Consider the following 14,185-nt stretch of genomic DNA (forward strand, 5'->3'; position numbering starts at 1 on the left):
TAATAAATTCCCCTGCTTCTGTCTTCAAGGGACCCACATTTGCCTTGACTATTTTTTTCCTCTTTACATACCTAAAAAAGCTTTTACTATCCTCCTTTATATTATTGGCTAGTTTACCCTCGTACCTCATCTTTTCTCCCCGTATTGCCTTCTTAGTCATCTTCTGTTGCTCTTTAAAAGAGTCCCAATCCTCTGGCTTCCCACTCTTCTTTGCTTTGTTGTACTTCTTCTCTTTTATTTTGATGCTGTCCTTGACTTCCGTTGTCAGCCACCGGTGCCTCTTACTCCCCTTAGAATCTTTCCTCCTCTTTGGGATAAATTGATCCTGCAACTTGTGCATTATTCCCAGGAATACCTGCCATTACTGTTCCACTGTCTTCCCTGCTAGGGCCTCATTCCAGTCAATTCTGGGCAGCTCCTGCCTTATGCCGCTGTAATCCCCTTTGCTATACTGTAATACTGACACTTCCGATTTTCTCTTCTCCCTCTCCATTTGTAGAGTAAAACTTATCATATTGTGATCACTGCCTCCTAATGGCTCTAAGTCAAACCAGGATAGTGAAGAATAGGCCTCTATCATTGTAGAACAAAGATGTCTATGAATACTAGTACATAGTTCACTGAAAGTGGAGTCACAGCCAGATAGGGGGTTAGCATGTTGGCCTTCATCAGTCAGGGAACGGAGTATAGAAGTTGGGGTATTACGCTACAGTTGTACAAGATGTTGGTGAGGCTACAGTTGCAGTATTATGTTCAGTTTTGGTCATCCTGCTATGGTAAAGATGTAATTAAGCTGGAAAGAATGCAGTGGAGAATTCTAAGCGCATTAGCAGGACTCAAGGGCAAAAGCTGCAGAGAGAGATGAGGCAGGCGAGGGCTTTATTTCTCGGAGTGCAGGAGGCTGAGGAGTGATCTTATCATGAGTGCATAAAACCATGAGGCGATAGGTAGGATGAATGCACATAGTCTTTTTCCAAGGGAATCAAGAACTAGAGTTCATAGGTTTAAGGTGAGAGGGGAAATATTTAATAGGAATGTGAGGAACAACCTTTTCAGACAGAGGATGATGGGTATATGCCAGAGCAAATAGTTGAGGCAACTACAATAACAGCATTTTGAAAGACATTTGAACAGGTAGGAATAGCTTAGATGGACATCTTGGTCAGCATGAAAGAATTGGACCAAACGTCCTGTTGCTGTGCTGTATTCCACAAGGATGCTGAATTGAGTAATGGAGCGAAATGTCACATTTCTGAACATTCACTTTCCATTGTTAAATATTTGCTTTTTAAATTACTGTTTTATCTTGTCATTTTACCTTCCCCATTCTAAAAAAATTAAATCAACAATATGGTTCATATGAGAATGTGAACATTTTTGGGGTTCTGGGATAGTCCCGACGTTTTCATGAATATTTGAACTGTACACAGTGAGTTGCAACAGTGATTACCTTGAAGCATATTGCTTGATCTGGTCTCTATGGTTCCTAGTGAGTACCATTGGGCAGTAGCCACCCCTCCCTGCATTACCTCTGTTATCAGAGCAGAGGTCAGCAATCTAAGATGTTGCTTTCTAAACCCAATGACCAGGAGCTTTATCGCAGCACAAATTTCCTCTAATTTTTGTTGGCCTTTTGATTTAAGTTATTGACTGTTTAATAGTAGATCCTTTGATTGGCTTCTCCTGAGCTCGGATGCACTCAGGATAACAGCAATATCTCTGTGGGGTAGAATAATTTGGTTCATTATGTAGATTGTATGTAAGCTTGAGAGTTCAACAGCAACCATCACTTGTGCCCAGTAAGCCATTGACATTCATAATAATCACTTGTCACTCCACATTACTTGTTAGGATGAACTACCCTAACTTAGTTCAGCCCTGCTTTTCTAAGTTTGCTTTCAAGATCTACTCAATTTGTCACCTTTGTTTTCATGAAAGAATACACTTGTATTTGATCATTATTTATTGCTTGAATCACATAAGATGATGCAACCCTTTCTGATATTTTCTACTACAAATATAACTTAATTTTAGCTGTGGCTGTCCATGATGTGATGATCCCAACAGTTTTAAGAAAGTGATTTTGACTAGAGGGAGGCCTGTATGTGTGTGAATTTATACGTAACTTTGACAGGACACCATTAGGAATTACCAACAAGGCAGGAGTTGTGTAGTTATGTCAGTCTCAAGATGTGTTATACCATCTGACCTGGCAAAGATTGTAATATATCAGCTATCAAAAATGTGTGCACATCACTGGACCACCAGCAGCTGAGTGCAATCTGTTCTGACTCATTCCACTCATTGGGGACTAAGTTGGATAGCATCCATAAATGAATATAGGGATTCAAATAAATGATTAACCCCCAACTTGTTGAACAGGTTGTAGGCAGTGCAAGGAATTTTGCTTTCCGTTCATTATCATGACTTCAACATTCGCTCTGCGTTTAATGCTCTGCTGCTTGCCTGGTTGGAGTAGTAGGGGCTCACAGCGTGAATGACAAGCAGTTGTTCAAGCTGGCATACACTGCCTAAAACAGGCAAAAGCTCTGATATGGGAGCACATTGTATTTGCAGCAAGTAGCAGAAATCACTGGGAGGTAAATGTAACTTGCCACAAGGCATATGGAATGAGGTAAGATAAAGAAGAATTACGATTTTCAGATGCTGGACTGGAGGTTTGAGGAAATGGAATCAATTCCTTAATCTCCAGGAGGCCAGAGGGCCCTCCAAGTACTTACTTAGTCCAGACCTCGATACAGTTCTCCAAGATGTTTATAGGTTCTGCACACATAGTCATGGTTGAATTACCATGCATCTGAGTGAATATTGCATCTTCAAACGCAATATGTCATCAAGCACAGTTCTCCAGAAGTGTTGCTCTATCAATCCCCATCAGTCAGAACTCGGACCTTACAGCCACATGGTACATCATTTCCTCACATCCCTGCTTATCTCTGCCCCGTGTTCCCGTCGAAGAAGTACTGAAGGTATTGTTGTGTATGAAGGTAGACAAACCTCTAGGGCCTGATCAGATATATCTGAGGACATTGCTGGAAAATAAAGAGGAAATTGCGGTTGCCCTGGTTGAAATTTACGAGTCGTCCTTAAATACAGGAGAGATGCCGGAAGACTGGAGGGTGGTAAATGTTGTGCCTCTTTTCAAGAAGGGCTGCAGGGAAAATGCTGGGAACTATAGCATAACATCTATAGTTGGAAAGTTACCAGAGAGTATTCTAAGGGATAGGTTATACAGACGTTTGGATGGGCAAGGGCTGGTGAGGGATAGTCAGCATGGTTTTGTATGTGGGCGGTCGTGTCTCACAAATCTGTTTGATTTTTTTGAAGATGTAACCAAAAAGGTCGATGAGGGCAGAGCTGTAGAGAGACACAAAATGTTGGAGTAACTCAGCAGGTCAGGCAGCATCTCGGGAGAGAAGGAATGGGTGATGTTTCCGGTCGAGACCCTTCTTCAGACTGATGTAGATGTTGTGTACATGGATTTCAGTAAGGCGTTCGACAAGGTTCCACATGGTAGGCTGCTCTGGAAAGTTAGATTGCATGGGATCCAAGGGGAGATAGCTGAATGGATAGCAAATTGGCTCCTTGGAAGGAAGCAGAGGGTGATGGTGGAAGGTTGCTTCTCGGACTGGAGGCCTGTGACTAGTGGTGTGCCCCAGGGTTCAGTGCTGGGCCCGTTACTGTTTGTCATCTACATCAATGATTTGGATGAGAACATACAGGGCAAGATTAGCAAGTTTGCTGATGATACAAAAGTTAGTGGTTTTGCAGATGGTGAAGATGGTTGTGAAAGATTGCAGGAGGATCTGGATCGATTGGCCAGGTGGGCGAACGAATGGTTGATGGAATTTAATACAGAGAAGTGTGAGGTGTTGCATTTTGGGACATCGAACAAGGGCAGGACCTACACAGTAAATGGTAGGCCGCTGGGTAGTGTTGTGGAGCAGAGGGTTCTAGGAGTGCAGGTGCATGATTCCTTGAAGGTCGACTTGAAGGTAGATAAGGTGGTCAAAAAGGCTTTTGGCACTTTGGCCTTTATCAGCCAGAGTATGGAGTACAGAAGTTGGGAGGTCATATTGCAGTTGTATAAGGCATTGGTGAGACTGCATCTAGAATATTGTGTTCAGTTCTGGGCCGTATTATAAGAAAGATATTGTCAAGCTTGAAAGGGTTCAGAAAAGATTTACGAGGATGTGCCAGCACTAGAGGGTGTGAGCTGTAGGGAGAGGTTGAGTAGGCTGGATCTCTTTTCCATGGAACGCAGGTGGATGAGGGGTGAACATAGAGTTGTACAAAATCATGAGAGGAATAGATCGGGTAGATGAACAGAGTCTCTTGCCAGAGGTGGGGAATCGAGGACCAGAGGACAAAGGTTCAAGGTGAGGATTTAATAGGAATCCGAGGGGTAACTTTTTCATACAAAGGGTGGTGGGTGTATGGAACAAGCTGCCGGAAGAGGTGGTTGAGGCTTGGACTATCCCATCGTTTAAGAAACAGTTAGATGGGTACATGGATAGGACAGGCTTGGAGGGATATGGACCAAGCACAAGCAAGTGGGACTAGTACAGCTGGGACAATGTTGGCCGGTGTGGGCAAGTTGGGACGAAGAGCCTGTTTCCACACTGGATCACTCTATGACTCTGTGACTCTAAGTCTCACACCTCTATTTCAAATGTTCATAATTGTTTAAGTGTGCATCATCATCATCGAACTGCATTGCCCAGTTTACTATCACCAACAGCCAACCAAATGTAATGGGTTGCATCCTGGAGTTTAGATTGCACCTCATCTTTGGATTAGCTAAAATAATCTCTAGGTGGGAATTAGACCGCAGAAAATATTGGTTTCTCCTTGCTCAACCATGCTTTACAGTTGAATCATTTTTATTTGTAATGACTGATGTTACGTAGTTAGATATGGCAACCAGTCTTCATTATCATTGCTTCAAAAATAGCAAGGAGTTGAATGATGAATTGGTCTGTTTTGAGTTGAATTGTTTGAAGGAGGAATGTTGGCACTGGGAACTTGCAATAAATGATTACATTTATTAAGAATATTTGGGCAAGACAGTTCCGAAGCACATTTACGATGAGGTCTGACTGCAGTAATATATCAAGCAAGTCCAATTCAAATGCTGACAAGTGATAGAAATCATCCTTCTGACTAATTTTGTAATCTAACATAAAGTTTCCACTGTATAGTCCTCTTAGAAGTTGCTCATTTCCTGACAGATGCTGGTACTCTTGAGTACTCACTTGTTCCATTGGCACTTGTGGTCGAGGAGATTGTGCTGCATTATTATGTACTATGTATCTGTTGAGTTATTTGTGCTTTCATTCATTTTACATTCCCTTCCACCCCAAATCATGGCTAAATTTTTTTCTGATACCTTAATTATTCCTCTGGTGATCAGAAAGAGAGTGAGAGTAAAAAGAGAGGGGAGTAAGGATCTTTGGTATTGTGAGTAAGGATACTTGGATTAGTATCGTGAAACAAAATCATATCCTGAGGATATATCAGAATCATTTCTGTGAATGTTTTCACATTCAGTTCCATCAGTTGTCATCACTAAAATACACGTGGAGCCCCCTCAGTTATACTAACTGGATTTGCTGTGCCTCCTCAGTCCTTCTGAACTCCTGTGATCTATTGGTCTGTTTAAATTTATCATGCTTTGTGGAGAAATGCCAGTGGAAATAAAATCCTGCTTCCATGAGCACCACAGTGCAATGCCAGATATTCTCATGGCACGCTGCTACCTTTATGAAATTAGGATTGTTTTATGCCTCATGTCTGTTGCAATATGGCCAGTTGTTGTCTCGGACCATTTGCTCTACTGAGTTGCGCCTGATTCAGATATGACAGCTCTGATCTTACTCGTGTATCAGGATGAATTAGCAAGTCATTTTTTTGAAAATAATCTATTGTGGGTGTAGCATCACGAAGCAACAGAGGTGATGAAAAGTTTCAGATATCTGCAAGACTGTCGTTTTCTTGCCTTGGCGCATCCAAGGGACTGGCAAAAGCAGGCCCCAAAATACGAAATGAATTTGCACAAGCAGCATCTGTAACCAATACAAAGCTGTCATGATAAGTATAATGAGAATGATGAGCTTACTAAGGGTTTCCAATATATTTTTATAGCCTGAAAAAATCAGCTGAGGAAACTTTGAGAAAACCTCTTGCTAACGGGAAGGAAAAAAAATCAATATAAATCATATATTTGAGACCTGCAAAGATGAAATGCAATTTTAATAGTCAGTGACTGAAACAATGGTGTTGGCTTGATGAATTGACATTTCTTGTTAATATTCCAGCACCTTTGCTGTGTTTAGATGCATCGGTTCTCTCATTTATAGTTAAATCCATGAAATGCCTCTTTCCTGCATTCCATGTGGTCATATCAAATGCAAGAAGATGTTAATCTAGAAACAATTACTTGCAACAAAGTTGTGATAAGGGCATGGGAACTGTACTGCTCCTTAAAACATGGGCTGAAACCATGCAGCTGATTCCAGCCATTGGTGCATTGCATTGTACGCATGTACGCTTTGGAGATACCAATCATGTTTCTGTGCAAACTCTCAATCCCACCTCCACTAGCAATAGTTAAGTGACTCTGCATAGACTCCTGCACATAAGTGACATAAACTCCTGCATGCCTACCAAAACTAAGTTGAATGCCCAATTCTACCTTGTTGGAGGGTTTTATGCAACTTGGAGATCACTGCACAGAAGAATACCAGATTCAGTTCTGGCCTGAGAAAGGCCATAGGGATGGCCTGCATGCCAGCAGATCCAGGAATATTCCACAACCATATGAGGGACTGATGAGAGGAAGTGGCCAGAGAGCTGGATACCTGAAGTGACATCAAGATTTTAATGCTGGGAAAGTTTATTGAACATTTATTACAGCAAAAGAATCCCATTGTACAGTGATACCCATACATTTAACATCACACTAACACTCTTACTTTGCAAGTACTTATACCCATTCAGTCATGGCAGCTATTTTGCTCAAGTCGCTCATGCGAGCACACATGCACACACACACGCACACACGCACGCACACACACGCACACACACACACACACACACACACACACACACACACACACACACACACACACACACACACACACACACACACACACACACACACACACACACACACACACACACACACACAGCAACCTTTGTTGCTTGTCTAAATATAAATGACTAATCAGTCACGAAAATGTCTGATTAGTAAGTTTTCTGACGACACCAAAACTGGTGCATTTGTCAATAATGAATGCTGTTTAGAGGACACAGATCAGCTGGAAGGTTGGGTGGGGTGGTGGCAGATGAAATTTGATCCAAACTAGCATGAGGCAATAGACTTTGGGATTCAAATAAGTGGCACAGTGGCACAAAAGTAGAGATGCTGTCTCACAGTTCCAAGACCCAGGTTTGATCCTGACTGTGGGTGCTGTCTGTGTGGTTTTTCTCTGGAATCTCTAGTGTACGGGTGATCGATGGTCTGTGTGGACTCAGCAGACTGAAGGATCTGTTTCCACACTGTATCTCTAAACTAAACTAAACTTAAATACTGGCAGGACATATACAGCAAATGCAGTGACCTACAGATATACAAGAAATGCAAGTTCATAATTCCCTGAAAATGATGACACGGGGGCATAAGGTGGTGCAAAAGTCATTGAGTACAAGATTTGGGATGTCACATTGCAGCTGTACAAAACATTGCATAGACTGCACTTGCAGTATTGTGTTCATTTCTGGTCACTACCCTTCGGAAATGATATGGTAGCATTAGAGAGAGAACAGAAGAGATTCACCAAGATGTTGCCTGGAATGGATAGCTTTAGTTACCAGGACAGATTGGATAGGTTGAGTTTGTTCTCACTAAATCATCAGAGGCCGAGAAGTGGCCTTACAGAGGTTTCTAAGATTATGAATGGGACAGATAGGACATAGAACGTTCTTTTACCTGGAATAGGGATGCCTAAAATGAGAGGGCATAGATTTAAGGTGAGAGTGGAAAATTTTGAAGATCAGTGAGGCAGGTTTTTGCATGCAGAAGGTGGTTATTATGTGGATCGAGCTGCCAGAGGATGTGGTAAAGTCAGGTACAGTTTAAGGCATTTGGACACCTATGTGGACAGGAAAGGAGTTAAAGGATATGGGCCAAATGCAGTCAAATGGGAATAATGTAGATGGGCATCACAATTGGCCTGGGTGAGTTGGGCTGGATGCCTGTTTCAGAACTGTACAGCTCTGTGATTCTGTATACACACAAATACACAGTTGTTCTTCCTAAGTTAACTAAACACTTAATCACAAACAACCATTGCTATTATATGATATTCTCTTGACAGTCATGGGCTTGGCTGCCACAGGGCCATTGGCCAACACTCTATTGTGGATGATAGAGGCAGCTTTTATCCATTCTACTCTCTGACATCTCTCCTCATCATCGTTTCAAATCCTCTCCTTCTCATAGATGGTCCATGTATTCCCCTTACTCTTCCCAGTGCCTTTCTCAAAATCTATCATTTGATAAGCCACAGGAATTAGAGGGGGAAGCAGAAGAGTGCAAACCAAACTGCACAATTTTGGGCGTGAGAAGAAACCAGAGCATCCAGAGTTATATGCAGACGTTCAATAGACAATAGGTGCAGGAGGAGGCCATTCGGCCCTTCGAGCCAGCACCGCCATTCAATGTGATCATGGCTGAGAATGTGCAAATCCACAAGGCAGCAATGGAAATTAGGATTGAATCGGGCTTTCCGGCACTTTGAGGTTGCACCTCTAGCAGCTGTGCCACGATCCCACCCATGTACAGATGGCACACGAAGTTATTATTAATCAATGTTAGCGCCATTAGTTCCTGGTAACAAATCTTACATCACATGTCAATCACGCTGAAACAGTATGAGCTGCAAGATTTAATTTCTGGACACTAAAGAGATTAAAAAAACACTAACCCCTGACTAAATCGGGAGTAATCCCTTGAAATAGTTTAACTGCAGCCCTTCATGTGCTAAAGCAATGTAATTTGTTCTGGTATTCTTTAAAGAGAGAAAACGAATGTATCACTTGCAGCCAGTTAGGTTTTTATGTGAAAGAAAAAGACACAAAGTGCTGGAGTTAACTCAATGGGTCAGGCAGCATCTCTGGAGAACATGGATAGTTCATGTGTAGGAAAAAAAACTGCAGATGCTGGTTTAAATCGAAGGTAGACACAAAGTGCTGGAGTAACTCAGCGGGTCAGGCAGCATCTCAGGAGAGAGGGAATGGGAGACGTCTCGGGTCGAGATGTGTTTGGTGGGGACCCTTCTCCAGACTGGTTTATCTGTGATTATGAATTAACCCATTGAAAAACTTGTTATAACAAATTAAAATAAAGCAGAAGGATATGGAGGAGATCCTTACTGTTATCAATATGAGTAATCTCCACTCTGTGAGTGGCATGGTGTGAATCATCAAATTGAGCCAGAGCTCATTCCAACACTGAACTGTTTGTTCTGGATGCTCCATAAAACAGAGGGCGAATCTATTTAATGCCACAATTTATCTCTTGCACTTGTCATGTTTGAATTATGGATGTTTAACGAGTTGGATGGCTTTAGGTCCTCTAAGCACATTGTATTCTTTCTCCAGTGTTGTTTTCTGGCTTCAAATCATTTGTACGTGTTTGAAAAAGTAGAGCTATTTTTAATATTTAAAAAAAGACATGTTGGACATTCTTACCTGATTAGGCAGTATCTGTGAAGAGAGTAATAGAATTTATATTTCATACATTTACAATACACTTGACCTTTCATCAGAAGAATTGTAATCCAGCGTTGTGTTCATCATTAGAAGTAATGGGAGAGTGAACACGCAGGCAAGAGGGGCGGGAGAGGAGGAGACAGGTGAAGAGTGAGCACACAAGAGAGAGAAAGAGGGAGAAAGGAAGGGGAATTGAGAGGAAGTATGCATGCAAGAGAGGGAGGGAGAGAAAGGAGGAGGGAGGGAAAGGGAGAGGAAGCAGATGGACAGGGAGAGGCAGCACATGTGTACGAGGTAGTGGAGAGTCACCTGAACCGAGTCATAGCATGGAAACAAGCCCTTCGGCCCACCCTGTCCATGCTGACCAAATTGGCATATTGAGCTCGTCCCATTTGCCTGCATTTGGCCCATATCCCTCTGAACCCTTCCTGTCCATAAACATACCCAGATCTTTTAAACTCGCAATTGTATCCACTTCCACAGTGTCCCCTGGCAGCTCATTCCAGATGTGGACTACACTCTCAGTGGAGACGTTGCCCCTGAGGTCCTTCCTAAATCTCTTCCCTTTCACCTGAAGCCTATAGTTTTAGAATTTTCCACAATGGAAAATGACAGAGTGTGAAAGGGAGAAGGAGAACTAGAAGGAGAGGGAGTACATGTGTAAGAAAGAATGGAGAAGGAAAAGGAGGCAGAGGGAGAGGGAGAGGGAGAGGGAGAGGGAGAGGGAGAGGGAGAGGGAGAGGGAGATGGAGCACATGAGAAAGAGGAAGGAGAGGGAGCATGTGCAAAAGAGAAATGGAGCATGTGCAAGCAGGAGGAGGAGGGGACTATGTGAGGGAGAGAGGGAAACGGGAGAGAGGTAGAGGATAGAGAGAGAGAATTGTGGAGGGGAGAGTGAGAAGGGGAGGCACGTGGGAGGGAAAGGAAGATGGAGAGGAAACGTGCACGAGAGGGTGAGGGTGAGGGCAAGGGTGAAGGTGAGGGAGAGGGGCAGAGACAGGTTGCTTGCATGAGAGGGAGAGTGTGTGTGCAGAAGTGGGACAGGGACTATAATTAAAACACGTACGCTGAAATCTAGATATTAATGCTGCATTTAGAATTGATTTACCTCGACTGTGGTGAGTAATGGCTCACCATGAGGGACTTGGAAATGGGTTCATCAAAACAACTGTTAATTGATTGCAATTAGCAGCATTATTCAGAAGGGCACAATGATTCTTTAATAAAAGAAGGCGTTTGTTTTCCAGCTATATCAACTGCACTCTTCGAGTATGCTGTGATTATGCAACCTAAAGTTAACCCAAGCCTAAATAGAGCATGAGTGAATCAGGTGCAGGCTGGCAAGCCTCGTCTGTTTCATGAACCTAAAGCAGATATTGAAAGTCAACCTGCTACTAGATGTCAGCCTGAACCATTCCCATTTCTGCCCTTTCATGATAATCATGTCCGCAGTGAGAATTTGCAGCTGAGAAAACTTTGGCTGAAGGTTGATGAGGGGAGAGCGCGATTCCCTCTGTGTGATGCTTCGGCAAGTGCAAACATTTCCTGGACACTCTGTTCCTGGGGCAGTTGCATCCCTTAAATTTAGTACGGTGGTCAGTCACGAGGGTTTGACAGGTCAGGGATCGAGAAGGCAGCATGGGAGAAACTTTAATTTGTATATTTCAACAGATATCATATTTTTGCAGCCTGTGTCCAGAGTAAATGAGCAAACCGACGACCAGAGTAGGAGGCCAATAAAGTTGGGGTGCCGTAGGAAGGAACTACAGATGCTGGTTTACACCGAAGATAGACACAAAAAGCTGGAGTAACTCAGCAGGATAGGCAGCGTCTCTGGACAGAAGGAACGGGTGACGTTTCAGGTGAAGAAGAGACTCGACCCGAAACGTCACACATTCCTTCTCTCCAGAGATGCTGCCTGTCCCGCTGAGTTACTCCAATAAAATTGGGGGGTTGATATGGAATTTAGTAGTAAGAAGGGATGGTACAGTCAGTGGGATAGATACTACCACATCTTTTGTTGCTGTGATGGGATTAGGATAGACAGGACAGTTCTGCTGAAGAGAAGTGGTTAGTTAGAGACCCAATTTAAAAGGAGAATGACCAAGGTAACAAACTCTGGATTACAAGCTGAGTCAAGTGCAGGTTGGCATAAGATCCAGGCATGGTTCAAAGATTCGAGTGGGAGAAATGGTTTCAATCATGCCTCACTGGCACGTATACTGTGGAAAGAATGAGCTGTTCCATTGAGACAGTTTCCTAGTGAATCATATAATTGGGGCCATAGATAAGGTCTACAATTAAATATTTGGAGGTGGTTCTGATCAGGGAAATCTTCAAACGTTAGTGAGAAAGAGAAAGGCCACAACACAAAGCAATGAAATAAATAATAATAGATAATAAGAACAAGAGTGGGAATGGATAATAAGAACTCAAGTATCGGCACAATATGCGTGTTTACAGAGGATCTCCATAGAATCCAGTCTGTGAGAAATATTGCCTTTGTTCTGCCTCACCTCCCAGCTACAATACTGATGTATTTTCTCTCGTGCCTAGTTCCAACCAAGGGGGTTCCACTTGAAATATTAGTTCTGTTTCCCATTTGTGATTAAACTTCAGCAAAATAGTCAGTGAGGAGAAAGGAATCAATGGCAGGGTTTTGGAGTTTAAGATGAAGGCTAATGATGATTGTTTCATCAATGTGACTCAATGGGGACTGAGTGTTTATCGAGCTGTCTTACATTGACTGAGAAGGACATGGCCATTGGCAATACCATGTCTGCAAGTAGGAGAGGCATTGGAGTAGGCCTGGGTGCCTAAAACCTTCCAGTGAGTTGACCCTTTGCGAAGAAATTAGAAGAATGTAATCTGTGTGCATGCTATGGAATTACTGCCAGGAATATTTCTCAGCTCTCAACAATGCTCATCAAACTCTTCAGCTTCTTTGAGCTTAAACACATTTCATTTCTATCTAACTCAGATAATCCTGACACTGGTTGTGTTTTAGAATTTCTCTGCCCACGATCAGTGAGGGGAATGTTTGTGACAAAGTTTGGGCTCAGAGGTCAGTGGCAGGGTCAGGGTGAGAGTCAGGCCAACGGATCGATGGGTGAGGGTTTGTCAGCATCACATAGCAGAAGAGTGTGAGTGTGGGAGGGAGGGTGGGAAGGAATACCAAGTCTCCTGCCCACTGTACAGTCTGTCTTGTCACACAATATTCTGTATCCAGGGAGCAATCCCTCAAGACTAACTAAAAAAAGCTGCCTGGCTTCTATCTGCAGAAGCTTATAGTATGTCCATGTGAATTAATTTATCCCAGCAAAGGTGTTTGCATATTCAGAGGTGGCTTGACAGCTACAGTATGTTCTTATTGTGAATATGTAATTCTGCAATGTTACCTGTCTGCACTCAAAATGTTAGAGATGAGTAGTAATTATAGCCACCAAAATCACAATGAGTCATTTATTGTTCTCTTTGAGTATAAAATATATAAAAACACAGTACTTTGTGTTTGAAGATTCTATCAAGAGGATGTCCAAATGTCCATTTCTCCTGATGACTGAAGACTTTTATATCAGCCAGCTTCAGCCTCTGAATGGCTAAGTTCACAAGTCATAACAGTGATAACTCAGATCATAGAGCAAATTATTTGTCATCCAACATGTCCTTTAACAAAGAATAAAGGGAAGCAGCATGTTAAATCTTGACAACACATATGAGCTAAATTAATCAAGGAAATAAATGTAACATTGACTCCTTTCACTGCTTTAGTTGGCTTGATATCCCATGTACATTTAGAACAAAAAGCCCATGACTACAATTGGTATTGGCATTAGTTTATTATTGTCACATGTACTGAAATACGCAGAAAAACTCTGCTTTGCCGTAAAAACATCCATACATGAGTACAGCAGATAGCCAAAAAATAATATACAGAGTGCAGAATATAGCATTACAGCTGCAGATTAAAAATGTGCAAGGGCTGTATTGATGTAGATTGAAAGATCAGGAATACACCCTTAGCAGATAGTATGAGAGGTCCATTCAAATGTCAAATAATAATGTGGATGAAGCTTTTTGTTAAGCTGGTGGTACGTGTTTTCTGCCTGATTTGATAACGTAGAAGATAAAATGTCCAGGGTATGAGCGGTCGTTCATTAAGTTTGCCACACTACACAAAAAGGATGAGCATCCATATTCCAACCTGCATCTTGTATGGTTTTTTATGGTCCTTTTCCTTTCCAAAGGATTTTAGTTGGCAATACCGTTTCAGATGTGGATTGTATCATCATCCTATTTAATATCCTCAGCATCTATTTGCACACTGTCACTCTAATCTCATCTGAATTCAGGCATGCAATCTGTAGATTTCACAGCATCCTGTTCATAA

The sequence above is a fragment of the Rhinoraja longicauda genome, chromosome 5 (assembly GCF_053455715.1).
Source record: "Rhinoraja longicauda isolate Sanriku21f chromosome 5, sRhiLon1.1, whole genome shotgun sequence".
Classification (NCBI taxonomy): Eukaryota; Metazoa; Chordata; class Chondrichthyes; order Rajiformes; family Arhynchobatidae; genus Rhinoraja; species Rhinoraja longicauda.